We start from the raw sequence: 13,566 nt of genomic DNA, 5'->3' as shown, positions 1-13,566 counted from the left end.
TTGTAGAATTGACCAGTGAAGCTGTCTTTCCTTGGTTTTTTGGGGGGGAGATGTTTTTGATTTCTGATCCAACCTTCTTACTAGTTATAGGTCTCCTCAGATTTTCTATTTCTTTATGACTCAGTTCTGGTAGGTTGTATGTTTCTAGGAATTTCTCCTTTTCTTCTATTCAATTTGTCGTCACATAGTTGTTCATAGTAGTCTTTTATAATCCTTTTTGTTTCTGTGGCATCAGTTGTAATGTCTTTTCTTTTATTTCTGATTTTATTTATTTGAATCATCTCTCTTTTTTCCCTTAGTCTAATTTTGTTAATATTTTAAAAAAAAAACAACTCTTAGTGTCACTGATTTTTCTATTGTTTGTCTATTCTTTATTTCATTTATTATTGATACTGTCTTCCTTCTTTCTGTTAACTTTGGGCTATTTTTTACTGGTTCCTTGAGGAGTAAAGTTAGGTTGTTTATTTGGGATATTTCTCTTTTTTCAATGTATGCATTTATGGCTATAAACTTCCCTCTTAGTACTGCTTTTGCTGGATCCCATAAGTTTTGGTATGTTATCTTGTGTTTTGTTTTCATCTGTCTCAAGATATTTTCTAATTTCCCTTTTGATTTCTCCTATGACCTATTGGTTGTTCAAGAGTGTGCTGTTTAGTTTCCACATGTTTGTGAATTTTTCATTTCTCTTTCTGCTATTCATTTCAACTTTCATTTCACTGTGGTCAGAAAGGATACTTGGCATGATTTCAATCTTCTTGAATTTGTTTTGTGACTTAATATGTGACTTTTTCTGGACAATGTTCCATGTGTGTTTGAGAAGAATGTATATTCTGCTGCTGTTGGATGAAATATTCTGTGTATGTCTGTTAGGTCTATATATAATGTTTTTGAGTGTCTCTTTGTATACTTTTCTTACTACTGTCAACAGGTATTACATTATATATACATAACTTACATAAGTTTCCTGGTGTCAACATTTTACCTATTCAAGTGAATCCTAGAAAGCTTACCTCCCTTTGCCCCTGTTTACCTTCTTTTGTTTATTATATAATTGCCCTAAATATTTCCTCTACATATTTTGAGAACCACATTAGGCAGTGTTAAATATAATTTGCCCATATACTTTCTCTTTCTATTGTTCTTCCTTCCTTCCTAATATTCCAAAATACCTTTGTTTATCATTTCCATTCCGTTTAAAGAACTTCCATTAGCCATTCTTTAGGGTAGAGGTACTGGTGAAAAATTATCTTGGTTTTCCTTCATTTGAAAGCATCTTGATTTCTCCTTCTTTCCTGAAGGATATTTTTACTGGATATACAATTCTGAGTTGATGGTTCTTTTCTTTCAGCATTTGAAAAGTATTGTGCCACTTTCTTCTGCTCCCCATCATTTCTGATGAGGAATTCCCTAGTATTCTAATTGCTTCCCCCTTTTAATAAGGTATTGTTTATCTCTGGAAGCTTACAAAACTTTTTTTGTGTTTAGTTTTCAGAGTTTAATTATGAAATGTCTTGGCATGGATATTTTTGGGTTTGTCTTGTTTAAAGTTTGTTCTCCTTCATGATCTGTTGGTTTATGTCTTCTGCCAAATTTGGAAATTCTTAGCCATTATATCTTCAAGCTTTTTAGTTTTTATTTTAAACTTTACACTTTTTAAGCCCCATCCTCTTTTTCCACTCCGCTGACTGGCAATGCTAGTTCTTTTCTTATAGTCCCACATGTTCCTGAAGCTCTGTTAATTTTTTTTTAGCTCCATTTTCTCTGTTGTTCAAATTAGGTAATTTTTATTGTTCTGTCTTTAAGTTCACTGATTCCTACATCCTGTCCATTCTTCTGCTAGACCATCTATTTAGTCTTTTATTACAGTTATTATATTTTTCAGTCCTAATATTTCCATTCAGTTCTTTTTTATACCTTCAATTTCTTTGCTGAGAGTTTTTATTTCTTTGTTAAGACTGCACTAATTTTTTCATTGGTTTCAAGGGTGTTCGTAATTTTCTGTTGAAGCATTATTATAATGAGTGCTTTTAAATCTTTGTAAGATAATTCTTAGATTTCTGTCATCTTAAGGTTGGCATCTACTGGTTTTTTTTTTTTTCATTCAAGTTGAGATATTTCTGGTCCTTGGTATGATTTTTAATTAAAACCTAAATATTCTGGTTATTATGTTATGATACTCTGGATTTTATTTAAATCTTGTGTTTTAACAGTCTTCCTCTGATATTGCTCTGGTAGGAGAATGGGTTCCTGTCTTGTTACTGCTGGGTAGAGGTGGAAGTTCATGTTTCCACTGGGTCTCTATTGACACAGAACAGGGTGCAGATAAGTCAGTTAAGTTCCTTCTATCACTGGTCATTGGTTGGGTATGGGAGTTTGAGTTCTCTACTAGGCCTCTAATGATATCACACTGACTGTATGAGAGAGGGAATCTCCTTACTGCTCTCCATGTGGCTTCTGTACACACTGTAGATGAAGAGGACATCTCATTACTGCCAAGTAAGGATGAAAATCCTGACTCCCCACTGGCCTTATCTGATACCACCCTGACAAGCATGTCAGGGCACATTTTTATAGCCTGGGGAAGGTGCAAGTCTACACTTTTTATTTGGCCTTTGCTGCCAGGAATGGGGATGGGGCTAATGATTTTCTGCAGTGTGTGGCCAGAGTAGAGCACTTATTGTCTAAGTTTCTGTTTTTTTAGGCTACACCTTTTCTGTTCCTTTAGCTAAGGAGAGTAGGCTTTTCTTATTGCTTTCTTTTCTTTTCTTTTTTTTTTTTTGTCAGTTTCCACTGGTGTTTCCAGATTTCCAGGTTCTCTATTACCTAGTCAGTGAATATGAAGAATAAAGAATACCTATGGAACTCTCTGCCTTGCCATTCCTTCAGTCCTGAGGTCCTGAGACTGTTGTTTTCTCTCCATCTTTCAGTATTTTTTTTAATTTTATTTTATTATGTTATGTTAGTCACCATACAATACATCATTAGTTTTTGATGTAGTGATCCACGATTCATTGTTTTTGCAGTACGTGCCCTCCTTAATACCCATCACCGGGCTAACCCATCCCCCCACCCCGCTCCCCTCTAAAACCCTCAGTTTGTTTCTCAGAGTCCATAGTCTTATGGTGTGTGTGTGTGTCTGTGTGTGTGTGTGTGTGTGTATTGTACTTAGCAGGATAAATTGTGAAAATTAAATCTGTTCTATTTTTCCAGAAGCAGAAATTCATAATGTTTGAATAGTTAATTTATTTGTCCTTTTTTTTTATAGCTTTTGAGTTTGTGTCATACTTAGAAAAGTTTTCTCTACTCTGAAATTAAAGCCAAGATCTCCCATATTTTCTTCTAGTACTTTGTTTTCATTTTTTAACTTGCATCTTTGACTATCTGAAATTTATTTTGGTGTATGGAGTGAGATTAGAAACCAACTTTATTTTTCCAAATGGAAAATCCATTTGTCTCAGCATCATTTATTAATTAAATCATGTTTTCTTTTTCCTACTGATTTGAAGTGCCGTCTTTTCCATATACCAATTCCAATATGATTTGAGTTTCTTCTTGGCTATTTATTTTGTTTCATTTATCTCATTAACAATTGCTACATGTTTTAATTGCTTTACCTTTACTTTATAATACATAAAATGTTGTATTCTGGCTCCATTTCATTTTTATTCTTTTTCAGAAAAACTTAGGTCATTCTTCAATTACTTTTTCCAGAAAAACTTTATTTATTTTAAAGATTTTATTTATTTATTTGACAGACAGAGACACAGCGAGAGAGGGAACACAAGCAAGGGGAGTGGGAGAAAGAGAATCAGGCTTCCTGTAGAGCAGGGAGTTCAATGTGGGACTCGATCCCAGGACCCTGGGATCATGACCTGAGTCAAAGGCAGATGCTTAATGACTGAGCCACCCAGGCGCCCCTCCAGAGAAACTTTAAAACAAACTTGATTAACTTAAAATTCCTATAATGGTGGATATATGTCATTATACATTTGTCAAAACCCAGAGAGAATGCAAGCTGGTGCAGCCACTCTGGAAAACAGTATGGAGGTTCCTCAAAAAGTTGAAAATAGAGCTACCATATGATCCAGCAATTGCACTACTGGGTATTTACCCCAAAGATACAAAAGTAGGGATCCGAAGGGGTATGTGCACCCCGATGTTTATAGCAGCAATGTCCACAATAGCCAAACTGTGGAAAGAGCCAAGATGTCCATCGACAGATGAATGGATAAAGAAGAAGTGGTATATATATACAATGGAATATTATGCAGCCATCAAAAGGAATGAGATCTTGCCATTTGCAACGACGTGGATGGAACTGGAGGGTATTATGTTGAGTGAAATAAGTCAAACAGAGAAAGACATGTATCATATGATCTCACTGATATGAGGAATTCTTAATTGCAGGAAACAAACTGAGGGTTGCTGGAGTGGGGGGTGGGGTGGGAGGGATGGGGTGACTGGGTGATAGACACTGGGGAGGGTATGTGCTCTGGTAAGCGCTGTGAATTGTGCAAGACTGTTGAATCTCAGATCTGTACCTCTGAAACAAATAATGCAATATATGTTAAGGAAAAAAAAAGAAGAAGAAGAAGGTAGCGGGAGGGGAAGAATGAAGCGGGGGAAATCGGAGGGGTAGACGAACCATGAGAGATGATGGACTCTGAAAAACAAACTGAGGGTTCTAGAGGGGAGGGGGGTGGGAGGATGGGTTAGCCTGGTGGTGGGTATTGAGGAGGGCACATTCTGCACGGAGCACTAGGTGTTATGCACAAACAATGAATCATGGAACACTTCATCTAAAACTAATGATGTAATGTATGGGGATTAACATAAGAATTTAAAAAAAATTAAAACAAAAACAAAAACAGCAAAAAAAAACAAACCCAGAGAAAGTACAACACCAAGAGTGAACCCAAGAGTAAACTATGGACTTTGGATGATTATGATGTGTCAATGTAGGTTCATTCTTGGTAACAAAAAAATTCTGGTGAGTGGTATTGATAAAGGACAAGGCCATGCATGTGTGGGGGCAAGTGTTATATGGGAAATCTCTGTAGCTCCCTCTCAATATTGCTGTAAAACTAAGACTACTCCAAAAGAAAAAAAAAGTTGAAAAAATTCTTGTTACTGTTTCAATAGAATCATGTTAATATTATAGATGAATTTAAGGAGAAAAATATGTTATCTCGTTCATTTAAATCTAGTTTTATGACCCAACACGATGTTTTATTATTTTTTTAAAGATTTTATTTATTTAAGAATGAGAGAGCACAAGCTGGGGGATCAGCAGAGGGAGAGGGAGAAGCAGGCTCCCCGCTAAGTGGGGAGCCTGATGTGGGGCTTGATCCCAGGACCCAGGGATCATGACCTGAGCTGAAGGCAGAAGCTTAACTGGCTGAGCCACCCAGGCACCCCTCAACACAGTGTTTTAAATTTTCTTTATATACTCCCTATACATTTCTAGTTAAGTCTATTCCTTGAGTCTATTTTTGTTTGTTTGCTCTTATAGCTGCAATTGTAAATGTTGTCCCTCATGACATTTAAAAAATGTGTTTTATATATGAAACTTGCATTTTTTAATTTTTATTTTTGTGTCATCCATCTTATTGATTTCTGCTATATTTTAAAGAATAAAATATGTTTATTCTTAGGTAAATAAACTATAAGTTTGGTTTAATTTTGGATGATATTATAAATCTTAATACAGAATAGTTTATTGTACTTTTTCTTCTATAAAAAAGGTGATTTCACAAAATTTATAGTTCTTATTCTTTTCTATGTTACAGTATATTTATTTTAATAATCTTCTTAGGTTTAAATTAGAAAGTTGTGTGGTAGGTTTATTTTTTCACAATTCATTTAAAAATACTTCAACCTTACTAAAAAGTTGAAAGAACAAAGAACTCCTGTATCCCCTTCACCCATATTACCCAATTGTTATCATTTTAGCATATTTACTCCATTTCTCTCTCTCTCTCTGTGGACACACACACATGCACACACAACACACACAATCATTAATCTTTTTATGAGCCAATTGATTTGATAGCATGGTTCAGACTTTGTGCCCAATCATCCCTAAATACTCCTGTGTGTACTTCCTGAAACCAAGGATGTTCTTTTTCATAGCCACAAATAGAACCATCCAAATCAGCAAATCAACACTGATACACCACTACCATACAACTCACAGATGCTATTAAAAATTGTCCAAGTGTCCAACAATGTCTCTTTTAATTTTCTGGTTGAGGATCACATGTTACATTTAGTCTTCATTTATTTTTATTTTCCCTCAGCCTAGAACATTTTCTCAATCTTTTCCCATTTTTTATGACCTTGACAGTTTAAGAAGTGCATATTTTCCATTTTGTATAATGTTCCTCAACCTGGTCTATTTGGTAATTACTCCTGTCCAAACTCAAGCCATGCAATCTTGAGAGGAAAACCACCAAAATGATGTTGTGCTTTAAGCAGAGCATCAGGAAACATATGATGGCAATCCTATTCTACCAGTGGTGTTGGTAATCTTCATTACTTATGTGAGGTGGGGTCTGCCAGGTTTCTCCAACACAGAGTCATCATTTTTCCCTTTATAATCATTAAATATTTTGTGAGGAGATACTCTGGGACAATTTCACTGCCCTGCTCTTCAACTGAACACCTACTCACTTGCCTTAATGATTCCTGCTTAAATCAAATGATGATTTTCCCTTTACATCATTCATTCTACATTCATTAGTTTATTCTACTCTAAGGAAGAACTTTCGCTTCTCCTCCATTTAATTTTTTACTAATTCATTTATTTTTGCATCAGTATGGACTTACAGATAGATTCCTATATTCTTCAATTGGTTGTAATCCTTTACTATCCTTATTTATTTTGATACTCAAATTATCCTATATTTGTCCAGAGGGAGCCCTTTCAGGCTTGCTCCAGTGTCCTTTTGACATATCCCCTTCATTCTTTGATCACCTCCTTGCTTGTCAAACACAATTAGATGTTCCAGGATAATCTCTTACTTTTTCTGCTTCAGTCATAGAATTAGGCATTTTTCCAAGGAGCCCTGAATCTTTTTATCAGAGGATGATATTTAGAAACCAAGATCTGTGCACTCAGTGCCCTCTAGCAGACAGAACTAGGAAATATTTGTTTGTATGTGTGTGTGCGCACACAACCCACTCACACTCCACATGCATCTATATATATTTTTCTTTCTATGTGTGCATGTGATGAATACACAACATCTCCAATTTAAATCCAACTTCCCAGAATTCTTTCTAGCCTTCCCCCTTTCCATATTTGTAAATCTCTTCTCTGGCAGTAAAAAATAAATAAATAAATAAAACAAAACACCTAGCTCCCATTATTTTCAATATATTTTCTGATATGTTCAATATTCTTGTATATAATCAATCTCCTGACTATTCTGGAGACCTCTGTAGCCAATGGCCCCATTGCCATTTCCTCAGCCCACTGACTCCTCAGAGCTTAGAGGTCATCCCTTTTGTCTTAGCAACAAGAAATAGTTGAATAAAGTGAAAATCAACGACTTTTTGTGGACTCATCAGAAAACTGACATTTCTGGACAAACTATCACCCCCGAATCTGAATAAGCAGGTGAATTGAAGAGTCAAAGCCCAGATCTCACTTACCTGGAACAGAAGTTGCTGGAGCCATAAAGTGGTAGGAACACTTAAATGGTAATTTTGACAAATTGCTTGAGGCTATGTATGGACTAGTGTGAGAGTAAGAAACTCTTGGGGGGCACACTTTTATGGATTTTACTTCCAGGAACCTTAGTTCTTCTGGTGAAGAACTAAGAGAGATCTCTTTGTGGCTCTGACTGAGAAGAACACTAAGCCTTATGAAATATGTCCTGAGTATTCTCTGTAACAAATGCTTACTATGGAGGGCATGCAACATTACCAGAGCCTTATACCAGTTGGGTGAAGGGCAGTCTTGTCACTCCAGTCCCCTCTAGCCTTCCTGTCTCACCAAAAAGAGGGGATCTATACCATTGAAGAAACACTTGTGAATGTTACAACCTGGAGAATGTACCCACTAGAAGACTAAAATTTAATAGTAAGATAATACAACACTATCACTCCTCTACACCTTACCACCACACCAACAAGGCACCAGTATGATAACAGTGGGTTACATCTAAAAAAGCTGCAAAACAGACTCTGTCTGAAGAACAGTACTTAAGGAAACCCAAAATCAAGAGAGGAGACAAAAACAAGGATGCCAGAGGAAGTTGAGGCCTCTGGCACCTACACCTACAGCAAACAAAAAATTCAGCCCAACTCCTAGCTGGATTGACATAAATCATCTCACTAGTCTCATACCTCAATTCCTACTACCTGCTACAACATGTCTGACTTTCAACAAAAAATTGCATGGCATGCTGAAACACAAGGAAATACACAGTCCAAAGAGACAAATCAAGCATTAGAACCAGACTCAGATATGGTACGTATTTGGAATTACCAAGCAGGGAATTCATTTTTTTATAATTATTTTAGTTTCAAGTTCTTATTTGAATTCCAGTCAGTTAATATATAGTGCAACATTAGTTTCAGGAGCAGAATTTAGTGACTCATCACTTACATACAGCACCCAGTGCTCATCACAACCAGTGCCCTCCTTAATACCCATTACCCTTTTAACCCATCCCCCCACCCACCTTCCTCCAACAACCCTATTTGTTCTCTATAGTTAAGAGTCTATTTTATGGTTTGCCTCACTCTTTTTTCCCCTTTTCTTATTTGTTTTGTTTCTTTATTTTCCTGGTAATTCCAGTATTTAATTTTTTTAATTTTTATTTTATTTAAATTTAATTAATTAACATATAGTGTATTATTAATTTCAGAAGTAGAGTTCAGTGATTCATCAGCTGCATATAACACCCAATGCTCATTACATTATGTGCCCTCCTTAATGCCCATCAGCCATTTACCCCATCCCTCCACCCACCTTCCCTCCAGTAATCCTGTTTGTTTCTTATAGTTATGAGTCTCTTATGGTTTGTCTCCCTCTCTGATTTCATTTTATTTTATTTTTCCCTCCTTTCCCCTATGATCCTCTGTTTTGTTTCTTAAATTCCACATATGAGTGAAATCATGTGGTATTTGTGTTTCTCTGACTGACTTATTTCCCATAGCATAAGTTTCTAGTGCTGTCCATGTCATTGCAAATGGCAAATTTTCATTCTTTTTAATGCCTGTGTAATATTCCATTGTGTGTGTGTGTGTGTGTGTGTGTGTGTGTCTGTGTATACCACATCTTCTTTATCCATTCATCAGTCAGTGGACATTTGGGTTCTTTCTATAATTTGGCTATTGTTGATAATGCTGCTATAAACATTGGGGTGCATGTATCCCTCTGAATTGGTATTTTTGTATCCTTTGGGTAAATACCTAGTAGTGCAATTGCTGGATCATAGGGTTATTCTATTGTTAACTTTTTGAGGAACCTCCATACTGTTTTCCACAGTGACTGCACCAGTTTGCATCCCCACCAACAGTGCAAGAGGGTTCCCCTTTCTCTACATCCTTGTCAACATCTGTTCTTTGTTATGTTGTTAATTTTAGCCATTCTGACAGGTGTGAGGTGATATCTCATTGTAGTTTTGATTTTTATTTCCCTGAGGATGAGGGATGTTAAGGATCTTTTCACGTGTCTGTTAGCCATCTGTATGTCTTCTTTGGAAAAATATGTCTATTCATGCCTTCTGTCCATTTTTTAACTGGGTTATTTGGGTTTTTATAAGTGTTGAGTTTTATAAGTTCTTTATAGATTTTGGATACTAACCCTTTATTAGATATGTCATTTGCAAATATCTTCTCCCATTCCGAAGGTTGCCTTTTAGTTTTGTTGATTGTTTCCTTCACTGTGCAGAAGCTTTTTATCTTGATGAAGTCCCGATAGTTCATTTTTGTTTTTGTTTCCCTCATACCAGGCAGGGAATTTAAAACAACTATAAATTAATATGCTAAGGATTCAAATGGCAAAATAAGCAACATGCAAAAACAGGTGGGTAATAGAATCAGAAAGATAGAAATTCTATAAAAGAATGGGAAATTCTAGAAATGTAAAATATTGTAGCAGAAATAATAACTTTGATGGTCTCATTAGTAAACTGGATAAGACTGAGGAAAAAATCAGTTAGCTTGAAGACAGGTCACTAGAAACTTCCTAAACTTAAATGAAAGAAAACAATTTAATAAAACAGAACAGAACATTCAAGAACTATGGGACAATTTCAAAGGGTGTAACATTGGCACAGTTGGGATACCAGAAGGAGAAGAAAGAGAATAGAACAGAAGAAAAATTTCAAGTGTTAAAAGCAGAGACCTTTCCAAAATATATGACAGACACAAATCACAGATCTAAAAATTCAGAGAATACCAAGCAGGTGAAATAACCCCCCTGCCCCCCAAAACCCCATAATTACACCTAGACATATCATATTAAAACTTTAGAAAAAACAAAGACAAAAAAATCTTGAAAGAAATCAGATTATTCCCAATTTCTAAAAACTAGAAAACACCTATATGTCTGTCAACAGTGAATGGATAAATAGTGGTACATTAATATAATGGGATATTATTCAGCAATTGAAAAAATCAAACTACAAAATACGTGAATGAATCTTAAAAATGCATGTTTCCTAAGTGAAAGAAACCAATCTGGAAAGTCTGCATATTACATGATTCCCATTATATAATATTCTGGAAAAGGCAAAAAACAAGATGCTTGAAAGATCAGTGTTTGGCAGGGCTTCTGGTGAGGGGTGGACTGGAAGATGGAGAGTGTTGAGTAAGGGAAGCACAGGGGATATGTTAGAATGATGAAAGCAGTATCTGGTGATACTGTAATGGTGAATACATGACACTATGCATTTGTCTAAACCTATAAAACCTTATGGCACAGAATGAATCTTAATATATGCAGATAAAAAATCATTTAGGAGGTCAGGGGATCACAGAAAAGAATGCAGACTGTGGCAAGAGAATCCAACTGCATTATCAATATATGAAACAACTTCACTGAAGGGAGTGTGGGAAAAAGAGGCTGATGTAAGTTAACTTTGGCAGTGAGTGGAGTCTGTAACACTAAGGCAAAATGAAATGTACATAAGCACTGTATTCTAGTTAGTAAAGTTTTGTCCCATGGGCATAGAGGTTAACAATTCTGATACTGCTATACATGTATACTGCATTGAACAATGAATTAACTAAATGGATGGTACATAGTGGGAGCCACATTTCTCACCAGTGAATTGGAATTTACAGATAAGCAAGGAAAAGAGGCCAGAATGATCCATGTACAAATGAATTAGAGTCAGAGACATGGGTATAAACTCATGTTTAATTTAGATACAGATGGTTACATATAGAAATATTTGTAGATATGTGTATATACAAAGGTTAGTATAAATACATATATTTTCTTCCGATTTTAGGTGAGAGGGCCTACAATCAATGACACCCCAGTAGCATCAAGCACACCTAGCACCCAGACATTAGTTTCTAATGCTATTTTCTAATAAAAGGAATCAGGGGTCCCTGGGAAAATTGCTGATTTTAGGACTGGGGCAGAAATTATACAAAATGAGCCTAAAGAATCTTATAGTGCCAGCAAGTAGGAAAACACTAAAAACAATCCCTAAAATGATGGAGGTATGTCAAAGGGGAATAAGAGCCAACTAAAAGAGTTCCCAATGTCCAAAGCTGGAATGCTTTAGCAATAAAATAAAGTAGTATTAGATTACAACCCAAAATATAAAATATCCATGAGTCCATACTCATATAAATAAATGATGGAATGAATCATGATATGAGAAAGATATGACAGATTTGTACAGAATTCCAAATAATTTATATAGATGCTTCCCTTTCAAATTACTTCCCATTAAGCATGGGCTGCACATAGTGACTTCCTTCCAGAGAGTACAATATGAAAAGATGGGAGTGAGGAGAGTAACTTTGCAGCAGAGAAACCTGACAAATACTACCTCAGCCAGGTAATCAAGGTTAATATCTACAGTGATAAGTCATGGTGATACCATGTACACTTGATGTGATGTGATGTGAATGGTACTCCCAAAAGCCTATAATCCCAGTTTACTCATGAGAAAAACTGTATAGAAAGATTGGTTAGCCCGATGATGGGTATTAAGGAGGGCACGTACTGCATGGAGCACTGGATGTTATATGAAAACAATGGATCGTGGATCACCACATCAAAAACTAATGATATGGGGCACCTGGGTGGCTCAGATGGTTAAGTGTCTGCCTTCGGCTCGGGTTGTGATCCCAGTGTCCTGGGATCAAGCCCTGCATCGGGCTCTCTGCTCCACGGGGGGCCTGCTTCTCTCCCTACCTCTGCTTCTCCCCCTGCTTGTGCTCTCTCTCTCCGTATCTCTGTCTCGAATGAATAATAATAATAAAAAAAAACTAATAATATATTGTATGGTGACTAACATAACATAATAAAATTTAAAAAAATAAAAAAAATAAAGATTATCCTAAAAAAATAAGAAATCCCAATTCAGAGACATTCTACCAGATACCTGACCTATACCCCTCCAAACTGCCAAGATCGCCTGAAACAAAGAAAGTTTAAGAAACTATTACAGCCAGGAAGAGCCTAAGGAGACATGATGACTATATGCAATATGGTATCCATGCTGGGATATCATGGAACAGGAAAAGAACATTAAATTAAAACTAAAAACTTTGAATAAAATATGGACTTCAGTTGATAACATATCAATATTGGTTCTTAAATTGGACAAATACACAATAATAATGTAAGATGTTAAAAATAGGAGAAGACTGGTGTGGACTATTTGAGAACTGTCTATACTACCTGCAATTTTTGTAAATTTACAAGTGTCCTAAGATTTAAAGAAAAAAATATTTTAAAAAATCACAGTGAATTTACCCATGAAACAATTTGGGCCTGGGGTTTCTGGGGGGAGAATTGATCTTTGACAATTTTCTCACTGTCTTATGTGGTAATTGGTTTGGATATATATTCAATCTTTGTGTTCTGGGAGTTAGTTTTGGTAATTTTTATTGTAGTAGAAAATAAAATTTAAAATTCCAGGCTTTCAAGTTTGTTTGTATGGAGCACAAAATGATTCTGACGAATGCTGTCAGTGTCAGCCCCATAAGCTCCCAACTCAATTCCTGGGCTGTTTATAGCTCCTCCAGAGGAGGCAACTAAATCCCTCACCTGCAAGTTCTGTTTCACTCTTTTCTGAACTGTTGCTGCTTCGAGCAGAAATCTTAGCAGCAATTTCAGTTCTTCCATTCGAGATTTGCTTTCCTCTCTAGTCTCCCTTGTTATAAGTTAGTCTTAGAACCTGGTGCCCCAAGTTCCTATGTTGACTCTCTAGCACTACCTCCACCTTCCCTGGCAATGCATCAGTACCTTGGACTGCACTGGTTTTTTCTGGCCTCTGATGGATTCCTTTGCCTAGACTTTTGCAGAGCTAGAGCTCTATACAGACACCCACCTCATGTTAACTGCTTTATTGTCCTGAGCCACTC

The sequence above is a fragment of the Mirounga angustirostris genome, unplaced genomic scaffold, assembly GCF_029215605.1.
Source record: "Mirounga angustirostris isolate CCGP_5_RB_7025 unplaced genomic scaffold, mMirAng1.0.hap1 SCAF_11, whole genome shotgun sequence".
In the NCBI taxonomy this organism is placed as follows: domain Eukaryota; kingdom Metazoa; phylum Chordata; class Mammalia; order Carnivora; family Phocidae; genus Mirounga; species Mirounga angustirostris.
The sequence above is the reverse complement of the archived record's forward strand: the minus strand, read 5'-3'. Positions refer to the sequence as shown.